Here is a 12782-nt window from a genome sequence, read left to right as displayed (position 1 = left end):
TTACCACTCTTAGGCCCTCCTCCTCTTTCACCCCACTCCCCAGGTCTGCAAGCTTGCAGGAGCCTGTCTGGACTTCCATTAGCAATGAGACCACTGCCATGTCTGTGCAGACCCAGCTGACACCTGACTGGTGTGTTGTTCCGTGGGAGAAAATGGGAGCAGGGAGCTACCAATGGTTTGTCTGGTTCAGCCTCTTGCTTATATTATTGAAGGGATCAGAGGTTTGACTGTTACTTTCGTTTTGGCTTCTCGTGTTCACCTGCTATTCCAGCACTTCGCAACTCAGCTCCCCCTGGCTCAGATGAGGTGCTAACAATTTCACACCTTCCTTCCCACTACAAGCCCTGTCCAAACTATCGGTTGAATTCAAGTGTCTTTTTTCCCCTACACGATCACAGACCAAGAAGTTTAACACGTGCATCGGGCTACAGCACAGCTGCCAGGAGACCCAAGTTACCCCGAGCTGGGAGGCAGGGGGAGGCCAGTCCAAGGAGACAGTGGGAGGAAGGGGTGGGAGGGAAACCTGATTTTCTCCATTGACCTCTGAGCCCAGAGTTAATGCCGGAGCACTGCTGCTTCCTCCCCTGTGAGCTCCCAGCATCCAGTGAGTGCCCAGCCCCCGGGGCCCTTTACTTTGTGCTCCTGCATGTGCCACTGTGCTGTCCGGCCCCAGGCTTCTAGCTCTGGCCACCCTGGCACCCAGAGCCCCAACTTCACTGCCAGCCACGTGTGGCCGTGGCAAGACTTTACACTAACAGGCAAAGCTTCTTCCACACTTCCGAGGGGCCACCTACGCTCACTTCAACCAAGTGGCCTTCTGCTTGCAGGTCACCCAAAGCTCTATATTGAATAGCAGATTCCTCATTGCTGACATTAATCTCAGTTGAGGACTCTTTCCGTAGCAGCCACAGCCTTCTGGCCTTCTGGCTGGGACCGCAGGGCTTGCTCCTCCATAGCGGTAACATCCCTGTCTCTTCCTGCCGGGAAGAGTGAGCAAATTTGGGTGACTCATCTCAAACCCACCTCTAGCTGTTCAACATCATTAACAAGACGGAAGGGGTCTCATTGCTTCCCTGCCATATTAACCATGTAGGCAAGAGCATTTGCTGCTGTATCCTAGGAAGTCTCAGATTCCTGAACTGGCCTGTGCGATCTTGTCCTTCCAAATCCGGAATGCCAAGTCTGTCAGCATCCCAGACCTGTCAACAAAACTGTTGAGTCTGGGGTTTGGTCTTAACCCTGCTGACGAGTGAGTAAGTTAGCCTATTAGTTTCGTGCACATTGCCAGAAGACAGGAGAAGTTACACAAAAGTAGAGGGTTCCTTTGTGCCCGTCACCCAGCTTTCACCCCAAAATAACATTTCATGTGACTATAAGACTGTAATCAAAACCATGAAATGGACATTGGCACGACTCTTGTTACTGAACTGTAGACCTGGTTTGAAGTGTGCCAGTTTTTTCAAGTGCTTATTAAAAGATCCTACTTTTAAACTTTCCAATTTATCTCTAAAATGGGTTACTTATTGATAGTATGTACCTAGGTCTTGCCTTTTTATTCATTCTGATTATCTTTTTTTGATAACTTGTAATTGGCTATTTAAACCATTTACATCTTAATTATTGGCATGGGTGAATTTAAACCTACCATTTTGCTAGTTTCTACTTACTCCATTTCTTTTTTCCTCTTTTCTCACTTATTTCGGGACTATTTTCTTGATTTCATCTCCACTACTGGTTAATTAGTTACAACTCTTTACAAAAAGAAGTTTCGGTGGTTTCCCTAGGGCTTCCAATATACATTGTTAGCTTGTCACAGTCCACCTTCAAAGTAGTATACCACTGAATGTATTAGTTGTAAGAATTACCACTCTTACAATATATTTCCAATTCCTCTCTTCCCGCATTCATGCTATTGTCACACATTTTACTTTAATGTGCATAATAAACCGCAGAATACATGGTTACTATTTTTGCTTTAACTGAATTCTTTTGAAGCAATAAAAATAACAAATACATTTTTTATTTATCTTCATTTTTATAGTTTCTGGTGTTGGTGCTTTAAAAGTATCTCCACAGATTCTGTGATACTCCTCCCTTTGGTATAGCCTCACTCCTCTCCCTCTCAAAGTGTGGCCTGTAGGGACTCACTTCTAATGAATAGAGGTAGAAACGTGTGATTTCCACGAGCCCCCATCAGCAGCAGCTATTCTGTGTATCATATTGTAAGCCAGGAGGCCTTCCAGCCTCCTGACCTGCTCCAGGTCTTTCTCTTGAGCACCCAATGCAAGGCCATGAGAAAAACCAAATCTGTGAGTACACACATCCCTTATATCTGAGACTCCAGCTATTCCAAACAGAATGGTAACCCACAATTGCCAAGAATGTAAAAATTTTTGCAAGTCATAAAAGATACTGTAGCTTCCATTCTTCTCTCAGATCACTTGGGTTAGGGGAGACAAGAAGACATGCCAGGCGGACATTCAAATAACCCCATGGAGAATTCCACACGGTGAAGAAATAAAGCCTTCTCCAGTTACATGTGTAGAATGAGCTTGGAAGTGGGTCCCCCAGCTCTAGTCAAGCCTTCCAATGAAGCTCCAGCCAACATCTTGACGGCAATCACATGAGCAACCCTGGTCAGCAACCCTAAACTACCCAGCTGAGCTGATGTTGAATTCCTGACCCACAGACTGAGAAATTGGGTCAGGTTTGTTGGTGTAAACCACTGAGTTTTGGGGTAATTTGTGACAAAACATTCCATTTCTTTGTGTGCATCCAAGTTTCCATCTGGTAAACATACTTGCACCTGAAGAACTTTCCTTAACATTTTCATATCAGGTCTGCTGGCAATGCATTCTCTTAGATTTTGTCTGAAAAATCCTTTATCTCAAGTTTTATTTTGTAAGAGATTTGCTCAATACAGAATTCTGGGTTGACTTTCATTCTTTAAAGACCACCATTGTTTAGATGAGTACTGTACTGTAATTCTTATTTTTGTCTCTCTGAATGTGTTTCTTTTTAATCTGGCTGCATTCAGTTTTCAGTAGTTTGACTATGACGTGTCTATGCATGTGTGTTTTGGTTTGCTTTTGGAATTTATTCTGTTTGTCCTATCTGTGTGTTTGATGTTACTATTTCTGAAAAATCTCATCTCTTCAATTATTCCTTCTGCCCTATTCTTTCTGGGACTTCTATTGCATGTACATTAGATGGCTTGTTCTTGTCCCACAATTCCTGGATGCTCTGTTCAGGTGTTTGTTTTTTGTTTTTATTTAATTTTTACTATTTCTATCTTCTTTATGTTTCCTTATCTTCAAGTTCCTTGAATCTTTCCTCATCTGTGTCCATTCTAATAATGAGCTTGTTAAGAATTTTCATCTGTTATGCTTTTTATTTCAAGCATTTCCATTTCTCTTTGTAATTTCCAACTCTCTGCTGAAATTCCCTGTGCGTCAATGCATGTTTTTCACCATTTCCACCATATCCTTTAATATATTACAGGAGTTTGATTGATAAAGACTGATAACCCCAATAACTTGCTGAGTCTAGTTCTGTTAATTGCTTCATCTCTTGACATTTTTGTTTGTTTTCTCCTATTGCTTTTTTCCCGAGTCTTACGTTATTGAATTCTATCCGTTGTGTAGAAAAACAACAACAGAGATAAACAGTATTTATGTCTAGGTATAAATATATGCCTGGTAGGCTGATATGGGAGGCTGAGTCAATCTTGCAAGAAGGTGAGTTGGGTTTGCATTTTATCAGCAGTGCATCATGGCCTTCAGCCTCTGCTAGCAGTAACTTGTTCCTACCTTGTGCTGAGGACAGGATGCCAGAGGGTCCTTCCCAGTGTTGTTGTACTCTCTCCAGCATTCAGCTGTGTCTGCATGCCTGTGTCACAGAGGTATTTTTGCTCCATGCTCCTACCTCTACCCCAGGGGTAGGCCACTTATTGTTCCTTGTGAGTCTGTGCTAGGTTCGTGGTAGGGAAAATGGGAATTCTTGTTGTCTTGGTGTAGCCTCAGTCTTAGGCAGGCTCTGTCACCTAGGCCTCATAAGTGGGTTTTTCTCAGCATTCCCATCCTCTTCCCCGTGTATTTACGATTGGTCTTAAGCAGGAATTTCCTGATTTTTGCTTTTACTTTTCCTCTAAGGATCTTTGCCCTTGTCCTGGGGATAAGAGGTTTTCCTACCCCTCCCCTGAGGCAGAGGGGGTTTGCTTCCACTGCTCCCCACAAAGAAACAATGTCTGTCCCTTCCAGTCTCCTGCTTTACCCCAAGTCTTTGTCTTGAGCAATGGAAGGCCATGAAAAAAAACTCTTATGAGTACAAACATCCTTTGTGTAAGCGACTCCCAACTGTTCCAAACTGAGCTGCTAATGCACAATTGCCAAAAAGGAAAAATTTTTGCAGATTTCTTAGCTTATGAAACAGCCACTTTTGACACAAAACTCCTACATCAAAGTCAAAGGAGAATTTACAACTCACAGCAATAGCATTAGCCAGAGTATTAATTTTGGGTCTTACCTTGAGACCCAAACCTCACAGAGTGACCCGAGCAGCACTAGGTGACACGTGCACAAGCATTGGGTTGCATTACAGGAGAACCTTGAGCTTAGGAAAGCTTACTCTTCTATGATGGGCAAGCAGTAAGTGTGACTGACTCTGCCCTAGGAGAAGACACTGTGCTAGACAGTAAATAAACCTACCCTCTGTTCCAGAAGGAGACAGTCTCTATCTTCTGAGCCCGTTTACACACATCCTTGAAAAGATAATCTAGACTAAAGCTAGCCAGTACCTCTGCTTGCAAAATATGCTGAAATGCAAAGAACCATGGGAAATTGGCTCCCAACAGAAGGTAACAGAAGCCAGACACTGTAAGTGTTGCCCTATAGTAAGGAAACTTGTAACCCAGACAAAATACCAGTGTCACGGAGATAACCTGAGGTGGCCCAAAGATGGGTCCCATATGCCTTCTACCCATGTGTCCTAATACCCCACCCCAATGACTATTGGTAACAGTCTTGTCCCAGAACCTTTTATGCAATACCAAAAAAACGCACATATAAATGTGTGTATATACGTGTGAACCTTACTTTTTTGACTTAATACATTTTCCCAATTGTTCTATATCCATACACATAAATTCCTTTAATAAAATCTGTATGTTGGGCGCCTGGGTGGCTCAGTCATTAAGCGTCTGCCTTCGGCTCAGGTCATGATTCCAGGTCCTGGGATCGAGCCCCGCATCAGGCTCCCTGCTCCGCGGGAAGCCTGCTTCTCCCTCTCCCACTCCCCCTGCTTGTGTTCCCTCTCTCGCTGTGTCTCTCTGTCAAATAAATAAATAAAATCTTTTAAAAAAATTTTAAAAAAATCTGTATGTCTGTATGTATAATACACACACACACACACACACATAATGCTAACAAGTAACATTTAGGTTCTTTTCAACCTTTTGCTATTCAGCATTATACTACAATGAATAGTCCAGTATGTACTGCTTTGTGTCCATTCTCAGTGGACACATTCATACATCTGGTGTAAATTCCTAAAGGTGAGTAGTGTATTTTAAAATTTTCATAGATGTTGTCAGACAGCTCTCTTAAAAGGTTACACTTTAAAACAAGGTGAGTATCTGTCTCTCAGTATTTTCACCAACACAACCTACTATTAAACATTTTAACGATGGCCAAGCTTATGTTGAAAACTGCATTAAAATCTTGTGCAACATGCAATGTCTTTGTTTTCTTGTCTGTTTGTTTTGCTCTTCACTATCACAGATGCCTGGGAAGCAAGAAACAGACTGTAGGAACACAGACCAGGTCAGTGTCCCAGCCTATTTACTGCGTGGTGTTCACTTTTTCCTTCACCCCACAAACATTTATTGAGAACCGCATTGTGTCAGGTATAAGGCTTGATCTTGGGGATTCAAAGGTCAGAAGTTAATGTTTTTCCCACCAGAGCTTACATAGCAGAGGAAAGGTGTCAAACAAGTAATTACAAAACAACAACGGCACCAAGTAATTACCTAATTGTAAGAACTGAGGTCACCATTATAAAGGACAGGTACAGGGTACTCTGAGCAGTAGGGAGGTACTGAGATGTCCCTAAAGAAATATTTGAGCTGAGACCTGAAGGAAGAACAGAACTTATCAAACACATATACAGAATACAGTCAAGGATCTGTATTTCATTTTTCAAGTGTTCCTGCTATAATCACCATTTACTTGTACCTTAGTTAGTACAAAGAGGAAAATTGGTATTTTTCCAGGCTGTAAGAAAATTTATACAATTTTCTTTATACTGGTTGAGTTCTTATAGAATAAAATCAGATATGTCATAGTCAGTGGTTTGAATATTACAAGGTTGATGAATTTCCTTTTGTATATTATATATATTAATATATGCTATATATTAGTATATGCTAACACATACTATACTCATATATAATGAATAAATACACTTTCCTACAACAAGGAAGCAGGCATATCTCAAAGTTAAAATTTATACAAGAATATAACGTTGAAGTCAAAGTAAAATCTTACAGGAAGGCATTTTCTGCTTCTAGTCAAGATGGAATAATGGACCACATTTACCCTCTCACCTAAAACAACCAAAAACCAGGACACAATATATAAAACAACTGCCAACAAAGGCCAGTGATCAATGAGAGACAGGAAACAAGGTGAGCCCTACTCACTGCTTTGAGTCTCCAGGATATGGCCTTAGGAGGGGAAACTCGGGCCAAGCCTGGCGGTATGCCTGAACTGAGGACATGATGTTGACAGTCCAGGGAAACCAAGGCAGCTAGAGTTTGCAGGACAGAGTACCTGAGAGGAGGAAACCACACAGAGAGCACTCTGGAGATCAGAGCAGAGTCGTCCCCCTCCCCCACCCCCAGAACACTGATCTACAGAGTACTGATGAGTGCATGTGCGTGAGGTAACTTCCCAAGGCCAGAGCAAGAAGCAACAACAAAGTAAACTCATAATACCCGGTATCCAATAAAAAATTACCATGTATGCAGACACAGAACAAAACAACATCCCTAGAGAGGAGAAAGACTAACCAATGGAAACCAACCCAGAACCGACACAGATGTTAGAATTACCAGAGAAGGACATTAAAACAGTGAGCGTAACTGTCCCATGTGTTCAGACAGTTCTACAGAGATGTAAGGAAGACCCACACTGAACTTCTGGAGATGGTAAGTACATTGTCTGGGATGACGAATGCAGGTATGAGATTAACAGCAGAAGAGGCATGAGAAAAGACAAGGTTAGTGATCTTCAAGTCATAGCAACAGAAACTGGCCAAAACATAAGGGGAAAAAGGCCACACTGGCTTTTTTGCTGTCCCAAGCTCATGCCAGACATGCTCTCGCTTTAGCACATTTGCACTTGTTATTACCTCTGCCTACAATTACGCACCATAAGTACTCAACTCACCCCTGATTCTCCTCAGGTCCCTGCTCAAAAGTCTCCTTATCTGAGAAACCCTTCTTGACCACCTAATATAACCGCCCCCATCTTATCCTGCTTTGTTCTTCCTCGCACCTGACAGATGTACTTGTTTACTGTCTATCTCCCTCAATATAAGCTTCACTTGGGGAGTCACAAGACAGGGATTTTGTTTTGCTTACTGTGGTAACTCTAGATAATTTCCCCTGGTCCATAGGCAATGCTATTTTTCAAGGAATAGTAAGTGAGCATAAGGTTGTGAAGGGGCAGTTATACTTCTGATATGAGTACCTGGTTGGATGAATGATGGGATACAGGGGACACAAGAATGGACTATGAGATGCCTGTGAAGCATTCAAGCAAAGTGATGAATAGTCATTCATTCAACAATTATGTACCGAGCACCTGATACATGCCAGGCACTGTTCTAGGTGCTTGAGTATATCATAAGTGAAAAAAATAAACAAAAAACAAAGAACCCTACCCTCAAGGAGCTTACTTTTTAGAGAAGGACACAATAAGAATAATAAATAAGTGAATCATGTAATAAATTGGAAGGTGATATGTGCTATAGAAAAAAAAAAATCAGACAAAGGGAATCTCTAGAGTCCTGGGCAGCGCTGAGTGAGTTGAAATTTTAAATAGGGTGGTCAGGACTGGACTTATTGAGAAGCTGACAAGGGTCTGACGCTTTGGGGTGAGGTTTATCTGTTAAATTGGCAATAATACCTGTCATGGAGTTCTGAGGATTAAATGAGATATGTAAAAGGTCTGGTGAATACATAGTTGCTAAAAAAGTTTTAAACCACTTCCCCACCCTAAACTGCTGTAGGGCTTAATCAGTCTGAAACAGGCAAATTTTAAGATAAGCAGAATGTGAGTGTGCATCCCTTCTTTACCAAGAAGACACGAAGAGAAAAGTATCCGTCTTTGTTGCTTTGCTGTTACTAATGATGACTTCTGAGTCATTATCCATAAGAAGTGCTGGGGAAAGAAATCAGAGTTACTTATACAAAATTATAGGATAGGAAGAAGATCCTATTGGGTCAATATAAAAGTGCACCTGGACAGGGTGAGGGTGGGAGTGAAGGGCTGCAAGATTTCCACTTTATATGAAGTGATACAGTGTTAACTTGAAGTAAACTGTGGAAAGTTAAAGATGTATATTGCAATCCTTAGAGCAACCACTGAAAATTCATGCAAAGAGGTATTTAATTTAATAGATTAAATTAAATTTAAATTCAAAACAATACTGAATTAATCCAAAAGAGGTCTGGAAAGGACGTACAGAGTCAAAAAAGAAAGGGAACAGACAGCAAATAAATAGTAAAAGACTAGACTTAAATCCAGTCATCTCAATAATTTCTATCAAGTGTTAAAGCACTAAACAATTAAAATATAGAAACTTCCAGAATGTCAGAAAAGCAAGATCCAACTATGTATGTTGTCTCTAAGAGAAACATTAAAGATACAGATAAACTGAAAGTAAATGGATGGAAAAAAAGATGTGCTGTGCAAATGGTAAGCATAAGAGGGCTGGAACTACTATAATATCAAAGAAAGACGACTTGAAAATGAAGAGCATTACCAGCTATAAAGAGAGATATTTCATAAGAACAAAGGGTTAATACATCAGAGACAGAACAATCATAATATATGTGTGCCTAATAATGAAGCTTCAAAACACATAGACAACAACTGACAACTAAAAGGAGAAAGAGAAAAATCTACTGTCCTAGTTGGGTATTTAACACCTATTTCTTAGCAATTCATAGAACATTTAGACCAAAAAATCCCCCCAAAAAACAAAAAACCCCAAATCTGTAAAGACATATCATATCTGAGAAACACTACCAACCATCTTGACCTAAGTAACACTGATAGAGCACTATGCCGAATACCTGTAGGATATTATGTTCTTTCCAAGAACACATGTTACATGTACCATGATAATTCATATGCTGGGTCATAAAATAAATCTCAACAAATTTAAAACGATTAAAACCACACAGATAATGAATTAAATGAGAAAGGAATTAAACTAGAAATCAGTAAGGAAAAGATATCTAGGAAAACCTCCAATACTTGAAAAGTTAACACAAATAATTTATAGGTCAAAAAAGAAATCAAGGAATGCAATGTACAGCATAGGGAATACAGTCAATAATTTTCTAATAACTGTAAGGTGACAGATGGTAACTAGACTTATCATGGGGATCATTTCATAATGTATAAAAATATCAAATCACTGTGATGTACACCTGAAAACAGGATACAGCATGTCAATTAGACTTCAATTTAAAAAAAATCATGAACAAGTATGCTCATTGCACACTATTTCTTTTTTTTTTTTTAAGATTTTATTTATTTATTTGACAGAGAGAGACAGCGAGAGAGGGAACACAAGCAAGGGGGAGTGGGAGAGGGAGAAGCAGGCTTCCCATGGAGCAGGGAGCCCGATGCAGGGCTTGATCCCAGGACCCTGGGATCATGACCTGAGATGAAGGCAGACACTTAACGATTGAGCCACCCAGGTGCCCCTGCACACTATTTCTAACTGCAAAAATCTGAAAAAAAATCAAACGTTTATCAATAGATTCATATGATGAAATACCATGCTCAATATAAATGAATGAAATATGATTACATGCACAAAAATATTAAATAAGGAAAATAGGAAAGCAAAGAACTCAATATTTTAAGTAGGCAAAAGATTTGAACATTTTACAAAGAAGAGATACAGACAGGGCACCTGGGTGGCTCAGTCGGTTAAAGCGCCTGCCTTCAGCTCAGGTCATGACCCCAGGGTCCTGGGATGGAGTCCTGCATCAGGCTCCCTGCTCAGTGGGGAGTCTGCTTCTCCCTCTACCCCTCCCCTCTTCTCGTGATCTCTCTCACTTTCCCTCACAAATAAATTATTTAAAAAAAAAAAAAAGAAGAGATACAGATAGCAAATAAACTATCATTAGTCAACATCATTAGTCATTAGGGAAATGTAAATTAAAATTATAATAAGATACATGAGATACCTGTTTAGAAAGACTAAAAATAAAGTCTGACCATACCAGTTGTTGGAGAGCATGTGTAGGAACTGGAGTTCTCATACACTGCTGATGGGAAAGTAAAATGGTATAACCACTTTTGGCAATTTGCTAGAAAACTGAAGACACCTACCACATGGTCCAGCCATTCTACTCCTAGGTATGTACCCAAGAGAAAAGAAATCTTATGTCCATACGAAGCCTTACACACAAATGTTCTCAGCAGCTTTATCTGTATAGCCCCAAACTGGAAGCAACCTACATGTCCATCAACAGGTAAATGGAGAAACAAATTACAATACAGCCACACAATGGAGAAGTACTGAGTAATAAAATTTTGAATGAACATGTGATAGCATGAATGAATCTCAAAATAATTGTGCTGAAGGAAGCCAAACAAGAACAGTATATACTGTGATTCCATTTATATAAAACTCCAGAAAATGCAAATTAATCTATAATGACAGAGAGTAAAGCACTGGTTACCTTCCCCTGGAAGGAACCAAGGGAAGAGATTGGAATCACAAAAGGGAAAATGGAAACTTTTGGGGGTGATGGAGATGTGTATTATCTTAATTGTGGCTATGATTTCACAGGAATATACATATGTCAAAATTCAGCAAAGTAAACAGTTTATGCGTTTTATTTTATGTCAATTAAGGCTCCATAAAGTGTTAAAAAAAAAAACAGCAAAACCAAAAATGTTATTTAGGAACACAAACACAAATGAGAAAATTACAAAGTAAAGCAAAGGGATGGTTAATTCAAAATTCAAAACAGCAATTACCTGGAGTGGAGGTAAGAGAAAAAGGCACCAGTGGGAGAAGCAGGTAGGGACCTTGTCATGTTCTGGCCCAAGTAATATTCTATATATAAAACTGGGTGCTGGGCATCTTACTATCATTCCTTTGTGTTTTATACGACCTTTTGTATATATGATGTATTTCACAATTTAGAAAAACAAAAGAGTCTGTGGTGAGGACCCCAAAGGAATGTATCTCTATTAGCTAACCCGCATTTTATCATTTTTGGGAAGGACACCCTCAGATCTTTTCAAATAAAAGTAAGGTCTTTCATATCTGATCTGTGTGATCTGCTCTTTGAGACTGACAGGTTATCAATTTCAAAGAAGAAGGAATGGAAAGATCAAGCAGAAAAGCTATTGTTTAACACCCTAACTTATTATATTTCTGTGCCCATTAAGTAAGTCGTTGCCTATCTTCTCACAACCTTGGCATGGGGTAAATAGTATACAGGTAAGTACTTACCAGTTAAGAGTACAGTTATCCTCCTTGCACTTTCTCTAGATCATGCAGCTCTCTTCCTCATTTTTGTTTACTCGGTTACTATCCTTATCAACCACCAAAATACAAGCTATAGTAAATTCACTGCTCTCATCCCCCTCCCTTTGCTTGATAACAAATTCTGCTGGAAGGAAGGTCTTGGAATCTCACTTTAGATCATCGCACCGAGTAAGAAGGGAACTCTGTGTGCTTCCCACATAATTTGAGAGCCAAACAAGTTTAGGTTTCATTTGGAAAAGGGGAGCTGTGTTCCAGGCTTGGCTCTGGGACGAGCTATTTTGGATGGCCTGCACATGTCCTCTGCAACTTCATCAGTGAATTTTTAATCAAAAGATCTTCGAAGAATGTGGTGCCAATTCACTTTCCACGACAGCCACTGCAAAACATACACTTCGTTGGGTTTTGTTTCGTTCCGCTTGGTTTCTGCGTGTTGGCTTTAGCCACTTCCCTCAGCCGCCACCCCCGTACAACAGTCCGCCTGAAATGGTCATTTAACGTGGCGCTGGAGCCTCTCAACACTAGTTTGCTGAAGTCTGTACCTCCTGGAGGTGATTTTAACCTCCTGAAAGCGTCCCCGAGGCCACGGACTCGAGTTAAGGGAATATTAACAAATACATTCTAAAGGTCTTAAACCTACACCGCTTTACCGAGCTCGAGATTTGCACAGCGGCGCCCCACCCCCGGGCAAACAAGGTCACGCCCTCCGGGGGACCAGGCCCCTGGGCCTTTAATAAAGCCGCGGCCGCCTTCCCGCCTCCCCCACCCAACCCCGAGCGCGCACTTCCGGCCGCGGGGGCGTTCGGGAGCGCGCCTCGCGAGTCTCCACCAACCAGCGGCTCCGCCTGGCCGGCGCGAGGACGCGCGCGCACATTTGTGCGCAGGTTCGAATCTCCGCCGCTTCGCGGTAGCTCCCCAACGTCCGGCAGTACCTCGGCCGCAGTGAGGGCAGCGCGCGCGGGCTGCGCCGGGCCCGGCCGCCC

Source organism: Mirounga angustirostris, unplaced genomic scaffold, assembly GCF_029215605.1.
Source record: "Mirounga angustirostris isolate CCGP_5_RB_7025 unplaced genomic scaffold, mMirAng1.0.hap1 SCAF_15, whole genome shotgun sequence".
NCBI lineage: Eukaryota > Metazoa > Chordata > Mammalia > Carnivora > Phocidae > Mirounga > Mirounga angustirostris.
This window is presented reverse-complemented; position numbering follows the sequence as displayed.